At 36.6% G+C, this 16,677-nt stretch overlaps 1 long non-coding RNA gene across 1 annotated transcript in view; it reads right to left on the bottom strand.

Moving 5' to 3' along the window:
• Positions 1-16,370, bottom strand: part of LOC141581603 (uncharacterized) — a 117,463-nt gene extending 101,093 nt beyond the window's left edge. Inside the window, exon 1 of the long non-coding RNA XR_012514313.1 lies at positions 12,305-16,370. This is a non-coding gene — a long non-coding RNA (uncharacterized LOC141581603). The remainder of the gene's footprint in view (positions 1-12,304) is intronic.
• Positions 16,371-16,677: the final 307 nt, after the last annotated feature.

Below are 16,677 nucleotides of genomic sequence, written 5' to 3'. Positions count from 1 at the left end.
AAGCATAATGCATGTGCCACCAATATTATACTGGTAATAACTGGACTGAAAGAATCTTAAGTTGCCAAAGAGGTAAGAGTCTCCAATTACTTCCTCACTTGTGGCCAAGGAGAATGATAAAATGGGAGACATCCTGGAACGTGGATGCAAACAGTGTCAATAATATTGAACAGGGGACCTGTTTGAAACAAGAAAGAATCCTAAACCAGTAAGCTATCTAAACAGAGGATAGAGGAAAGTGGAAACATTTATCCTGTAATATTTCTGAGTTACCATATATCACTCTATTCCATATGGTTCAAATTATTTTCACTTTCCAGTGTTACAATTCCACCAGTTGTCCTGAACCTCCTTTATTTTCTTTCTTCCTAATTGCATGTTTCATGTATGTTTTGCTTTGTTGGTCTCTGGAGGAAGAAGAGCCAAATTTACACTTAATATAGTCTCGATATTCTAGAATTTTAGCCTAAGGCTATAACTAAATGAGACTTTTAATGATGCATAGGGAAGGTGTGTATGTATATTTTGCATGCAAGAGGGAAGAGGATGTTTGTGAATAAGAGTTTGGACTGCAATAACACAAATTACTCTTCAATAAATATTCCCTCCCTCTTAAAGAAGTGGCTGTATTTCTGAAAGTATGATTTTCCACTTAACCAGGAAAGTGAGTGAGTGAGTGAGTGTGTGTGTGTGTGTGTGTGTATTTGTGTGTGTAATGAGATATGTGTAGAAGTGGCATCAGCAGAGGTTTTAAGTGAAGTTGGTAGTTTGCTTTGCTTTCTTTTGCTGCACTGGTCGGCCATAAGAGAGCATGCTCCGCGTAGCTTTGGCCCCTTAAGCCTGAATAGTCTTGAAAAAGACCTGAATCTATATTAACTGGAGCCAAGCTCAGGTATGCCTAGCCAAGCCCAGCTAAATCACAGCCTGAAGCAAAGCTGCTCCAAGGGAACTGCAGACAGAATGCAAGAAAAAGAAATGTTTTCAACATAAACCAGTGGGGTTTGCGGTGGTTTGTTACATAGCATAATTGTGCCAATAGCTGATTTAATATGACAAAGATTTTTTTATTCTCCATGAAGTATAACCTATGTAATGGTAAAACTAAGGTAATACCTGAGAATTTTAGGGTTAAACTCTTTATTAAGTATTCATTTTGTTATACGCTACTATCTTTAGTCAGAACCGAACAGAACTGATTTTTGTGACCATTACATTTCCCTTAAAGACTATATCATGATGGAAAATATAGTATTGTAATCATTTTAATTAATTCACTTATTCAAAATAATGCTTTATAGATTTCATCAGTGTCAGTCTGTTTCATGCTGCTTATAACAGAATGCAGCAGACTGGGTAATTTTCTGTTCATTGTAAATGGCTCTTGGTTCTAGAATCTGAAAAGTCCAGGATGAAGGGGTCAGCATGTAGCAAGGACTTCCTGTTAAGTCATCCCATAGCAGAAGAGCTAAGACAGACAGAGACAGCAAGAGCTCAAACATGCAGGTCCAAACACCCAGCCCCAAACACCCTTTTTTGTTTTTGTTTGTTTTTTTTGGAGACAAGAATTCGGCTCTTGTTTCCCGGGCTGGAGTGCAATGGTGCAATGGCAAGATCTTGGTTCACCTCAACCTCCCTCTCCTGGGTTCAAAAGATTCTCCTGCCTCAGCCTCTTGAGTAGCTGAGAATACAAGCATGTGCCACCACACCTGGCTAATTTTATATTTTTAGTAGGAACAGGGTTTCTCCATGTTGGTCAGGCTGGTCTCGAACTCCTAACCTCAGGTGATCCACCCTCCTTGGCCTCCCTAAGTGCTGGGATTACAGGCGTGAGCCAACATGCCTGGCCTCAAACCCTTTTATAAATAGCATTTATTCATTCTTGAGGGTAGAGCCCTCCTGCCCTAAACTCTTCTGTTTAGGCACCATCTCACAAATAACTGGATTAGGGATTAAATATCCAACACATTCTTTTTGGGAACACATTCAAACCATAACATCATCTAAAAAAAAAAACCAAAAAACAAAAACAAAAAAAACACAAAAAACAACAAGAGTACTATTGTGATTGTATGGTCATTGATAGTTTAAGTTTGTGAACTATGATAAAGTTACATTAGCACATGTACTTACCACAGATCATTTATAATACAGAACTATGGATCCTACAACTTAGCAGAGCATTGTAACAGATGGAAATGTGGTATAATTATTTTTAGAATTGGCTTGCAACATTCATTTTTGGACATATTAAATACTGTTATGACTTCCTGCTGCAAAAAAAATAGCTAAATAGAAATTATTTATCTTTCTTATGAAAATAATTCTTAATTTATTTCATGAAAGATAATCATTAGCACAGTATTTTCATTTACATACTATCTAAATTTTGCATTGGCTGCATTTATATAACTTATCTAAAATGTCTTAAAATGATATCTCAAAAATAAAATATCTTCATAAAGAATAGTTTGAAATAAGTCTCATTAGATGGTGGCACTGAAATGAGAATTCTTGTTTTAATTGGGATTAAAGAATGTGAGCACAAATGAACCTTTAAGGTCGATTGATCATCCATTCATTAAATATAATAGTGCAAACACAAATGGTGGATTAGAAGGCCTTAGCATCCATCTCACACTTCATATCAAACCATATTTTTAAATATGAAACACTGATACCTTCTCATGCTTATATGCACTCTGAATATCTTCTAGAACATTATTATTGCTGAACTGAAGCTTATACTGCAAGTAAAAACAATGTGACAACATAGAAAACTCAAGCTAAAATCTGTAGTAATATCTTCATGTCCAGATCTATGACAGTAAGTCCTTTTGACAAATCTTACAGCCTTTAATTAGTGTAACATTTGAAGACCCAAAGGCAGGGAAAATATAAATAATGGCTGGCATTACATTCCAGGATAGTTGGAGTTAAAGAAGAGCTTTAGGTCCTAAAATAATATATCTGTAAAACAAATAATATGTTTAACAGATATATTATTATAGGGCCTAAAGCGCTATATGAAATACTACTGTTTTATTGGTATGGAGAAATATTTAAGTCTTTTGCAATTCAACAACATCATCAGAATTACACATTAGGTGCTGAGGGTGGTGGTTCACGCCTATAATTTTAATGTTTTGGAAGGGTTCAGCAGGAGGCTTGCTTCAGGCCAGGAGGCTTGCTTCAGACTAGGCAACATAGCTAGACCTCATCTCTACAAAAAGTAAAAATAAGTATCAGCAGGGTGGTGATGCATGCCTCCCAGCTACTCAGGAGGCTGAAGCAGGAGGATCATTTCAGCCCAGGAGTTCAGGGCTGCAGTAATCTGCATGCTTCAGCTTCTCAGTAGCTGTGACTATAAGCATCATACCACTACCCTCGAGCTTTGGTGACAAAGTGAGACCTTGTCTGAAAAAACAAAAGAAAATAATTAAAGAAAGAATCGTACATTGGGAAATACATCTTGTGAAAAAGTGCATGATACATTTATGGATAAAATCTGCACACAAAGGGACCAGGAAGGAACTGATTACTACACAAGAGCAACTGAAGAAGGTTTAGCAGGTTTGATAGTGTAAAGAAGGAACAATGTAAATGCTGTAATTAACAGAACTTGTCATAGGAGGAAAAGAAAGAAGTAGAAGAAAGGAGGATGATATTGGAAATCTCAGGTAACTTGATTTGCAGAGGCAAGATGAAATTGGGATATGAATGCAAAATAATGTCTCTGAACAATTACTTTATTTGTGTATTTCTCAAACATTGATAATACAAATTAATTTTATTGTCAAAAATTATTCAGGATTTTAAAAGTATCTTGTTGATGTTGCATCTAAAAATATTCAACTCACTCAAAAATATTCAACTCAAATATTTTGTAAATATGAATTTAAGCCATATTGTAAGTTATTACAATTTATGAGATAAAATATTCATATACTGATTGTCTTAAATATTTGAATTCATATAGATGAGGGTTACTTTGACAAGTCTGATTTTACATCCCAATTATACATTTCTCCAAATTAAACGTTTAATTAAAAATATTACTAAGTCAAAAATTGTAGGTTTTAGATAAGATTTGATACATTAATACCAATTCCAGGCTGGGCATGGTGGCTCACGCCTGTAATCTCAGCACTTTAGGAGGCCAAGGCGGGTGGATCACAAGATAAGGAGTTCGAGACCAGCCTAACCAACATGGTAAAATCCCATATCTACTAAAATAATTATAAAAAAGTGCTAATTCTGTTTCAGTTTGCCTTATGGTGGTACATTTCAATTAAATCCATTTCAAGGACGAACATGAGGTTGTGGAGAAAACGGAACCCTAGCACACCATTAGTGGGGCTTCAGGGTGATACGGCCATTATGAAAGAGTATAGTAGTTACTAAAAACATTAGTAACTACCATACTAAAGACATAGAAGTACCATACACATTGTAATCTCCCTTTTGGGCATATATATTAAAAGGAGATAATAACCACTGTGTAACGATATCTGCACTGTCATAATTTATTGCAGCATTATTCACAGTAGCCAAGATATGGAAACAATCTGAATGCTCATGGACGAATGAATGGATAGAGAAAATATGGGGTGTGTGCGTGTACGTGTGTGTATATGTACATAATACACACATATGTACACCTATAGGAAATGAAATGAAATATTATTCAGCCTTAAAAAAGGATGTCTTGCCATAACAGGGATTGACCTGGAAGATAGTATGTCAAGTAAAATAAGACAGACACGACAAGAAAAATATTACATGATCTCACATGCATATCAAACAAAAAGAAATAGAACTCAAATACAGGGCCATAGAGAATAAAATGGTGGTTACAAAGGGTGAGAGCATAGGAAAGAAAATGAAGAGATGTTGATAAAATGAAATAAAATAGCAAATATGTAGGATGAACAAGTCGAGAGAGCCAAGTGTAACAGGAGAACTAAGGTTAATAAAACCGTCTTATATTATACTAGAGATTTTTTAAAGTAGATTTTTCCTGCTCTTGTAATAAACAAAACCATGCGAGATGACAGATATACTAATCTGCTTCATGTAATAATCATTTTACCCTGTATATATCTCAAATACTATCTATATATATCTTGTAACATCATGTTGTAAACCTCAAAGATACACCATATTTTATAAACACACACACACACACACACACACACACACACACACACACACACATCTATATATAGAAGATGGGTCAATTGGTGTGATTTACTTTTCCATTTATGGCTATGTGAAGCCTGATCTCACCACTAGCTGAAGACAGGCAGTAAATAATAAATAATAAACTATATTGACATATTTTTGTTTTGTGCATTGTTTTTATTGCTGTGTTTGGACTTACTTCATTTTAAGTTTTACCTGATGACTTTTCTTTATTTGGAGTAAGTTTCAGATACAAATAATCACTATTTCATGCTATTCTAGTGCTAATCTCATCTTTGTTAACCAGCTGGAAAAAATTGTAATAAAACAAAAACTTGTATAGTTAGCAAAGTTGAACTTAAAAGGAAGGGAGATGCTTAAAGGAGATAGAGAGGAAGATTTCTAGGTAACATGATTACAATCAAATATATAGTTTTCAGTGATATGATTGCAATCCAGGATATGGTTCTCTATTTCTCATTATCAATTGATTAGGAGACCCTGAGTTGATCAGACTTTTTAAAATGAATAAAGTGGAACATAACTAGTAACTATGAACCTAAATGTCAATGCATTTTACTTTTCAGTAATCAGAATAGTAGTACCTGTAAATGAGATCACATTTCTCCAACTACCCAAGAAAACACCTTCCATTTTCAGAGGCTATGAAACACTGAACCAAGAAACAATAATCTGATGACATCTGGGGACACAGCAAATGTGACACTACATAAGGGAGCCTCTGAGAAAACAATTTTCTGTTTCTTAAACTGCGTGATTATATGGCTATATACACTTTGAGAAATGTCCACTCATTAAGTATGACACTTTTCTGCTTTTGCATTTCAATGAAATGTTTTCTTAAGAATCAATTTCAAACAGTGCCGTGATGAACATATGTGTGCATATGTCTTTATAATGGAAGGATTTATAATCCCTTGAGTATGTACTCAGTAATGGGATTGCCGGGTCAAATGGAATTTCTATTTCTAGGTCCTTGAGGAATCACCACATTGTCTTCCACAATGGTTGAACTAATTTACCTTCCCACCAACAGTGTAAAAGTGTTTCTATTTCTCCACAACCCCTCTGGCATTTGTTGTCTCCTGATTTTTAATGATCACCATTCTACCTGGCGTGAGATGATATCTCACTGTGGGGTGGGGGGCGCTAGGGGAGGGGCAGCAGGGAGTGAGGAGATTGGGGAGGGATAACAGGAGAAATACCTAATGTAGATGACACGGGGGATGGATGCAGCAAACCACCATGGCATGTCTGTATCTATGTAACAATCCTGCATGATCTGCACAGGTATCCCAGAATTTAAAGTATAATAATAATATTTTTTTAAAGTGCATATTGCAAAATGTTAACAGTTGAAAAATAATCAATATGATAGGCCAGGCGCGGTGGCTCACACCTGTAGTCCCAGCACTTTGGGAGGTTGAGATGGGCGGTTCACAGGAGATGGTCAGGAGATTGAGACCATCCTGGCTAACATGGTGAAACCCTGTCTCTACTAAAAACACAAAAAATTAGTCACGGGTGGTAGTGCACACCTGTAGTCCCAGCTACTCAGGAGGCTGGGGCAGGATAATTGCTGGAACCCAGGAGGCGAAGGTTCCAGTGAGCCGAGACTGTGCCACTGCACTGCATCCTGGGTAACAGAGTGACTCCCATGAAATAAAATAAAATAAAAAAAAAATCAAAAAAACCAATTTGATCATGTCAAATCTTTGGGAAAGCCCGATGAACATACCATAATGATGACAGTTACTACCCGTAAGTTCTGCACTGGGAACACTGCATGACTTAACTTATTTAACCTTCTGAAAAAGTGCCAATTGTTAGTCAATTTTTTGTATGAGGAAACCGAGGCACAGAGAGATTATAGAACTTGCCTGAGATCATACATCAAGTGAGTGAGTTTGTGAACCTGGGCTTTGTAGCTTGGGATGGTCAGTGCTATGCTTCTTTATATGTAATGATAGCATATTCTTCTTTAGTAAGTACATAGCCATCCTTTCAGTTAGAATAAGTTTGTTAGAGTAAGCCTATTATAATAGTAATCTGAAATATTACTGTATAGTAATATATAAAATATTTAAATTTATATGTATTAATTACAAGTAGATTCTCTGTCCTTTCTTGATATGATCATGTTTGAGGTAGGCAATAATTCAATTATTTTGGATTATACACTTTAATCATGTTTCAGGAACCCTTTCTGAGACTAAACTTTCTTCCTGTTGATTAAATTCCAAAAATAGCCTATTAATTATAAATATTTAGATTGTTAATATTTCTTATTTTCCAGAACAGAGAACTATATAATCCAACATCTTTTCCTTTCAATTTACTTTTCATTTCAAGGAAATCATGCAAAACTATTCTCTTTCTCACTGGTATTTCACAACATACACACCTCAGTCAGTTGCAGCTCACAAAAATATTTTTTTCTTATACAAATATATCCTCTTTAAATTTATCCTTTCTGATATTTCTTATATTTTGCTCTGACATACACATATACAAATACATATACATGTCTCTCTCTTGTGGTTACAGGTATTATTAGAATATTGAGCTTTACTTGAACTCTTTTCCATTGCAAAGGTCAGTGGGTCAGGGTCAGATATTCAAACATCATGTATCCATAACATGAAAACTGGCTCATATTGTTAAACTGAATCAATTACTCCTACCTTTGTCATAAAACAACTCCCACATTTTTGCTTCTGTCTTGCCATCCTAGGAACTTGATCATGAAACTTCTTTGTTCCCCTCCATTTGGGTATGAAATCCTGCTCCTTACTTTGAATATTTTTATTTTTATTTCAAAAGGACATATTCTAACTGAAGATAGTTCTGTTTCCCAAGTATACTTGGTTTACCACTAGAGATCAAACCTACATACAATCTTCTCCACTTTGCTCTCCACCCTGAGAGTGTGACAAGTAGGCCCAAAATCAATGGATTGCCTCATCCTGTGGTTTCCAAAAAGGATCCCCAGCAAGAAATGGAAGAAAGGTATAAATACATATTTGCAACATTTATCTGCCTGGTTTTCTTCTGGAGGACTTTTCTTTTAATGAAGATCTCTGCTTTTTCAAATAATTCTGGAATTATCTTAATTGGATAATGCCATCTGTTCCCTTATTAGTCACTGACTGACAAAGTAATTAGTACTTACAAAGTTTCTGGAAAATAGACCCACAAAGTGGGAATCTAGGATCAAGTTGCTTACATATTAAGAATTCCTAAGATAACTTTTGTGACAGAGGAAACGAAAAATGGGTAATCCACAGTATTTGTTGACATCACAAATGGTCAAATAATCACTATTTGTGACATATAATGTATCAAAGATTGAAGAGAAGGCATTGAGAGAGCAAATGTTTGCAGCATGTATTTGTTAAGGAAATAGCGGTGATTACTTTCCCTTTTCTTTATGCAAGAACGTACTCCCTAGATCAATATAAGATTTGACCTACAAATCTGTATTCCTTTAATCTGTGAATAAACTCAGGTCAGATTATTTTTTGAGGATTTGCTTCATATAGCCTTTCCCAATAACAATTATCCTGTCACTCAGTGTCCCATTAACAAACAGGTGGTGTGTTACCCATTAAATCTCATAGAAACTTAAGCCTTCTGGAAACACACAAACAAATATATGAAGTCACCTTGCTTATTGTAACATCCCTAGAAGTTGTATCTTAAAAGAAGCAAAATAAAAGTTCTAAAGACATGCCATCAATTCCACTGTACCAACTAGAAACAAAAACATACACATTTTGTATACATTGCCTTTGAGAACATGGAAAAATGGTGGATGCAAGAAAGACTGAATTAACTAAGACTCCAGATGAGCCTTTCTTAGGTGAGCTGAATCTTCATGTACTCATAAATCAATTTTTAATAAAATAACCCACAATTTTTTGTCTTTCTCACTTAACTTTCTCTCATAATATTCAAATATCAGTCACTATACCTTTTAATCCATATTTCAGTATGCGTCTCTGAAATATACTAGCTTTTTATTGAAATGTAACTATAATGCCTTTAACCACACTAAAAAATCACACTAAAAAAGTTACATCTACACAACCTACACATAGATTTTTATATTAACTTTAGTTATAATTGGCAAAATGTGGAAGCAACCAATGTCAATATGTTCTTTTACAGACAAATGGATAAACTATGGTATGTTCATACAACAGAATACTATTCAGCACTAACAAAAATTAATTTATCAAGCCATTAAAGGACATTGAAAATAAGAGAGGACATGAACAAACGTAAACATTCCATGCTCATGGTTAGGAAGAATCAATGTCGTGAAAATGGGTAGACTGCCCAAAGTAATTTACAGATTCAATGCTATCCCCATCAAGCTACCATTGACTTTCTTCACAGAATTGGAAAAAAACACCTTACATTTCATATGGAACTTAAAAAAAAAAAGAAAGCCCACATAGCCAAGACAATCTTAAGGAAAAAAAAAAAAAAAAAGCTCGAGGCATAAGACTACCTGACTTCAAACTATATTACCAGGCTACAGTAATCACAATAGCATGGTACTGGTACCAAAACAGACATATAGACCAATGGAACAGAACAGAGTCCTCAGAAATAACACAACACATCTACAACCATCTGATTTTTTACAAACCCAAGAAAAACAAGGAATGGGGAAAGGATTCCCTATTTAATGAATGGTGTTGGGAAAACTGACTAGCCATATGCAGAAAGCTGAAACTGGACCCCTTCCTTACACCTTATACAAAAATTAACTCAAGATGGATTAAAGATTTAAACATAAAACCTAGTACCATAAAAAACCCTAGAAGAACCTAGGCAATACCATTCAGGACATAGGCACGGGCAAGGACTTCATGACTAAAACACAAAAAGCAATGGGAACAAATCCAAAACAGACAAATGGCATCTAATTAAACTTAAGAGCTTCTACACAGCAAAAGAAACTATCATTAGAGTGAACAGGCAACTTATAGAAAGGGAGAAAATTTTTGCAAGCTATCCATCTAACAAAGGGCTAATATCCTAAATCTACAAAGAACTTAAACAAATTTACAAGAAAAAAACAATCCCATCAAAAAGTGGACAAAGGATACGAAAAGATACTTCTCAAAAGGAGACATTTATGCATCCAACAAACATATGAAAGAAAGCTCATCATCACTGGTCATTAGAGAAATGCAAATCAAAACTACAGTAAGATACCATCTCACTCCAGTTAGAATAGCAATCATTAAAAAGTCAGTAGATAACAGATGCTGAAGAGGATGTGGAGAAATAGGAACACTTTTACACTGTCCGTGGGGGTGTAAATTAGACCAACCATTGTGGAAGACAGTATGATGATTCCTCAAGGATCTAGAGCTAGAAATACCACTTGACCCAGCAATCCCATTACTAGCTATGTACTCAAAGGATTATAAATCATTCTATTATAAAGACACATGCACACATCTGTTTATTGCAGCACTGTTCACAATATTAAAGACTTGGAATGAACCCAATTGCCCATCAATGATAGACTGGATAAAGAAAATGTGGCACATATACACCATGGAATACTATGCAGCCATAAAAAAGGATAGTTCATGTCCTTTGCAGGGACATGGATGAAGCTGGAAACCATCATTCTCAGCAAACTAACACAGGAACAGAAAACCAAAGACCACATGAACAATGAGAACACATGGACACAGGGAGGGAAACATCACACAGCAGGGCCTGTTGGGGGTGAGGGGATTAGGGAGAGATAGCATTAGGAGAAATACCTAATGTAGATAATGGGGTGATGAATGGAGCAAACCACCATGGCACGTGTATAACTATGTACCAAGCCTGCACATTCTGCCCATTTATCTCAGAACTTAAAGTAAAATTTAAAAAATAAATAAATTTAAAAAAAAGACATGGAAAAAACTTCAATGCATTTTACTAAGTGGAAAAATAACAATCTGAAAAGAATACATACTATATGTTTCTAACTATATGACATTCTGCAAAAGGCAAATTGATGTAGATAGCAAAAAACAAAACAAAACAAAACAGTTGTTGAGGTTTAATGGGGAAGAAATTATGAATAAAAAGAGCACAGATGCTATTTAGGGAGTACAAATACTATATATGATATGGATCATAATGGTAGATACATATGATTACACATTTGTTCAATCCTATAAAATGCAAAGTACCTAGAGTGACCAATAACGTAAACTAAGAACTTGGATGAAAATGACAGATTCTTCAGTTGTAACAAATGTAACACTCTGGTGGGGGTCGTTATAACAAAAGAAATTATGCATGTATTGAGGCAAGGGATATGTATGACATCTCTGAATGTTCTGCTCAATTTTTCTGTAAACTAAAAACTTAAAAGAAAATAAAGTCTATTTTAATAGGCTGGGTGCTGTTGCTCAGGCCTGTACTCCCAGTACATTGGGAGGTCAAGGTGGGTGGATCACCTGAGGTCGGAGATCAAGACCGGCCTGATCAACATGGAAAAACCCTATCTCTACTAAAATTACAAAATTAGTCAGGCATGGTGGTGCATGCCTGGAGTCCCAGCTACCTGGGAGGCTGAGGAAGGAGAATTGATTGAACCTGGTAGGTGGAGGCTGTGGTGAGCTAACACCATTGCACTCCAGCCTGAGCAACAAGAGCAAAACTCTACCTCTAAATAAATAAATAAATAAATAAATAAATAAATAAATAAAGTCTACTTAAAAATTCATTTTTTACAAAGCTACATAAATGGAATAAGGATAGAATTGGGTCATGAATACAAGGGTACTTAGCTCTTTCTCAAACGTTTATTTCATATATATACATATATATATATATATTATTGCACTTTAGGTTCTGGGATACATATGCAGTACATACAGGATGGTGCATAGGTACATACATGGCAATGTGGTTTGCTGCCTCCATAACCCCAACACCTGTATCTGGCATTTCTCCCCATATTATTTCTCCCTAACCTCCCTACCCACTGCTGTCCCTCCCCTATTGCTCTCCAACAGACTCCAGTGTGTGATGCTTCCCTCCCTGTGTCCATGAATTCTCGTTGTCCAACACCTACCTATGAGTGAGAACAGGTGGTGTTTGATTTTCTGTTCTTGTGTCAGTTTGCTGAGAATGATGGTTTCTAGGTTCATCCATGTCCCTACAAAGGACACAAAGTCATCATTTTTTATGGCTGCATAGTATTCTATGGTATATATATGCCACATTTTCCTTGTCCACACTAAAATTAACTCATATGGATTAAAGACTTAAACATAAGATCTAACACCATAAAAACCCTAGCAGGAAACCTAGGCAAAATCATTCAGGACATAGGCATAGGCAAGGACTTCATGACTAAAACACCAAAAGCATTGGCAACAAAAGTCAAAATAGACAAATGGGACCTAATTAAACTCCAGAGCTTCTGTACAGAAAAAAAAAAAAAAAAATCAGTAGAGTGAACCAGCAACCAACAGAATAGGAAAAAAATTTTGCAATCTACCTATCTAACAAAGGGCTAATAACCAGAATCTATAAAAACTAAAACAGCTTTACAAGAAAAAAACAAACACATTCAAAATTGGGCGAAGGACATGAACAGACACTTTTCAAAATAAGACATATATGAGGCCAATAAACATAAGAAAAAATGCTCATCATCACTGGTCATTAGAGAAATGCAAATCAAAACTACATTGAGATACCATCTCACTCCAGTTAGAATGGTGATCATTAAAAAATCTGGAGACAACAGATGCTTGAGAGGATGTGGAGAAATAGGAACACTTTTATATTGTTGGTGGTAGTATAAATTAGTTCAACCATTGTGGAAGACAGTGTGGCAATTCCTCAAGGACCTAGAAAGGGAAATTCCATTTGACCAGCAATCCCATTACTGGGTATATATTCAAAGGGTTGTAAATCATTCTATTATAAAGACATATGCACATGTATGTTCATTGTGGCACTGTTACAATAGAAAAGACCTGGAATCAACCCAAATGCCCATCGATGAAATGTTTATTTCTTATACAATGATTTAAATCAAATATAAAAATAGCTTCAATTTTAGGTGGTGAAAATATGTGTTCTGTTTATGTTAATTTTATTCTTCTAATACTCTAAAATACTACAGCAGTAAAATAAACATGTGATTTTATGATATATATATATATATATATATCACACACACACACACACACACACACACACACACACACACAGAGTTTTATTTCACAGTTTCTGGCTCATAATTTCCATAGTCCTTGTTACAGTCTTTTGTTATATTGCTGGAACATTTTAAGCCTCTTGAGCAGTCCTCAGCAAAGAGAATCAATATGCATCTCTCTCTCTCTCTTACCTTCCCCTATTCTCCCTTTTACCTGCCCAAGACGGGGCTCTAATCTGTTTGTGGGTCAAAAGACCCTAATTCCAGAGAGGGTCCGGTTCCATTCCTGGAGGAAGGAACACTTCACAAGGAGTCCAAGAAGAATCTGGACAAGCAAGTCCTGTCAGGTTTTTCTGTGTATTCTATTAGTATGTAATTAAACTCTTTTCATCCAATCACATCTCTGCATGATTGTGAATCATGCCTAAGTAATGAAACCTCCATAAAAACAAAAAATGACAGTGTTCGCAGAGCTTCTGAATAACTGAACACCTGGCGGTACCTGGAGAGTGGTGCCCCAGGGAGAGGATGGGAGCTCTGCACTCCACCCCTCTACCTTGTCCTATGCATCTCCTTATTGATATCCTTTGCAATATTCTTTATGATAAATTGGTAATGTAATTGTTTCCCTCAGTTCTTTGAGCTACTTTGTCAAATTAGTGAAGCACAAAGAGAGAGTCATGGGAACCACAACTTGCAAAAAGCCAGCTGGAAGTTCCAGAGGCCTAGACTTGTGACTGGTGTCTGGGGTATGGGGCAGTATTGTGGACTGAACCTTCAACCTGTGGGATCTCAGGCTGTCTCTAGGAAGGTAGCATCCGAGTTGAATTGACTTAGAGGATCTCAGCTGGTATCCACAGCTTGGTGTGAGGTGGGAAAACCCTATACATGCAGTCACAAAACTGTCTGTGTTGATTGCCATGTTGGTGTGAGAGCAGAAGAAAAACAGCTTGAGAGTTTTTCCAAACAATTGCGGTCAGAAGTGGGGTGTGGGAGAACTGCCCAGGCTAACAGAAATAAGTAGTTTCAGAAGATAAAAGATAAAAGCATGGGGGATGCAGAACCTGTAATTTCTGTGTGGCTGTGTGGTTACCCATGGTATGGAGTCACTATGCTGCACTCAACTACTAAATAGAAAAGTTACCTGTGGAATTGAGGTATGGATTCAGCTCCCAGGGATTTGGTTTACCAGATACATAATGAAATTCAAGTTAATAAGATAAACCTGATATATGCTAGCCCTTGGTTATTGCTATCAGTAATGGCTAAAATGAAAGTTAAAAAAAAATGCCTTGTTGGGCCTTGAATCTAGACCAAACTCAGATGTCAGTCTGAGCTCAGGCCACGAGCCTCAGAGCTAGCCCTAGAAGGGCAAAATTATACAGAGACAACGGAAAGCACCTGTGAGACTTGTGGTTTCCAGGAAAGGAGTCAGTGTGGGGAAGGACAAAACCAAATAACTTGAAACCAGAGGGTACAGTGTGAAGAAACTGCTCTGTTTTGTAGATCAGCATCCTCAGCATCCTTTCCCACAACAGATTCTGAGAGTAACTAATTGAGGAACAGTATCTTTGGTTTCAAATGCTACGGAATGGAAGAGTATGTTTGGGTTGATGCCAGACCCACAGCTCACTATTGAAAAAATGACAGATGGGGATATAGGATCCAGACACACAGGAGGTTACTGATGAGGTGACAGCCAGCTGGGTAGACCAGATAAAAGCCACTCTAAGGTCTGTTTACTCAGAGGAATGGGACTGCCAGACTTTACCTTATAAATGCCAAGTTCATCTGCTTCATCTGCTTCAAACCCCAGATGAAGCAGCTGATATTTCGTAAGCAACCCATGTGTGACTGCCTTTGAGATGACCAGGTTATGTACCTACTGAATATGGCCACTATGTAGGCCATGGTAAATGCTGTGGTTAAGGGGGCCTCTTCTATGTGGGTACCCTAAGTGATGTTACTCCTACAGAAGCCAACCGCAGTTCCAGATGCCTTATCAAACTTGCTGTCTCGGCTACCCCTCCTGGGTCTTACAGATGCTAACAAAAACATTAGGTTAATTATAAGAGAATGAAAGGCAAAAGGGAGATTAAAAGAACTGATAGCAAGAAGGTGACAATTTTAAACGGTTATTAAGTAATAACGTAAATAAAACATTGATAGGAATGAAACTAGGAGGAGAGGAAAGGAGTTATGGGACTCATCCCAGCAGGGTGAACTAAAATAAAGTGGAAATCGATGGGCTGATACGAAGATGTTAACACAACACCCTTGAAGCGTGGTGGACTCAAAGGAACTCCTGGTATTCTCCCAATACTACAGGGCCTCAATCCAGCTTGCTGCATTTACTCCAGTTTGAATAATTTAAAAAGCCAGATGGTAAAGATTATGATGAGAAACCCTACCTGGAATTTCCTGAGGTAATTGTTAGACTGATTAGTCCAGAAAATGATTGACAGAGAGGCCATGTTTCCTCGGCTCAATTCCTGACGACCCAAAGCCTTTTGCACAAGGGAAGGTACTATAGTCTGAGGGTGGGGAAAAAAAGTCCCTGGGACTAGACTATAAAAATGTAAGGGTTGATAGGATTATGAAAGCTGAAATGTTTAAACTGGCTTTATGCAAAATCCTTGTCTCCTTTGCCTAAACGTTTTATGGGAATGGACATTGTATCTGGCTGAGAGATGTTTCTCCTACCTAGTACTATAAAATAGAGGACACGCAATTCTTCCCTTCAAGCAATATCAATTGGCCGTACTAAATAAGAATCAATAAGATTACCTTGGCCACAGAGTATAGACTAAAAGCAGAAGCAGGAGTGCTGCTGGGGACAAACTCCCCACCTGATAACTCTCTCTGGAGTGTTTTCTGGTGCTTATCACATCAGCCTGTGGGAGCCTTCCAGCAAGGACTCCTGGGACTTTGGACTAGAGAATTTCCACTTGAGGCACATTTATTACCTCTTTTTTTTTTTTTTTTAGAGAAAGAAAAAAGAATAATAAGAAAAAGAATAAGGAAGAGAAAGAAAGAGAAAGAGAAAGAGGGAGAGAGAATGGGGGTATTGCTTTATTTGCCCGGGCTAGAATGCAGTCTAAATATGGGTATGCCTGTAATTGTGCTTAAAATTACCTGGCTCTTAACTTAAACCACTCCTATGACTGAGGGACATAAAATTCATCTTGACTTCTGAAATACCCATGCTCTCTCAGGTGATTTCAGAGAAACGCTCTAATGGGATGGCAGTGCCCAGAATAGTTCTGAATAATGGAAGT

Source organism: Saimiri boliviensis, chromosome 16, assembly GCF_048565385.1.
Source record: "Saimiri boliviensis isolate mSaiBol1 chromosome 16, mSaiBol1.pri, whole genome shotgun sequence".
In the NCBI taxonomy this organism is placed as follows: Eukaryota; Metazoa; Chordata; class Mammalia; order Primates; family Cebidae; genus Saimiri; species Saimiri boliviensis.
The sequence above is the reverse complement of the archived record's forward strand: the minus strand, read 5'-3'. Positions and strand labels throughout refer to the sequence as shown.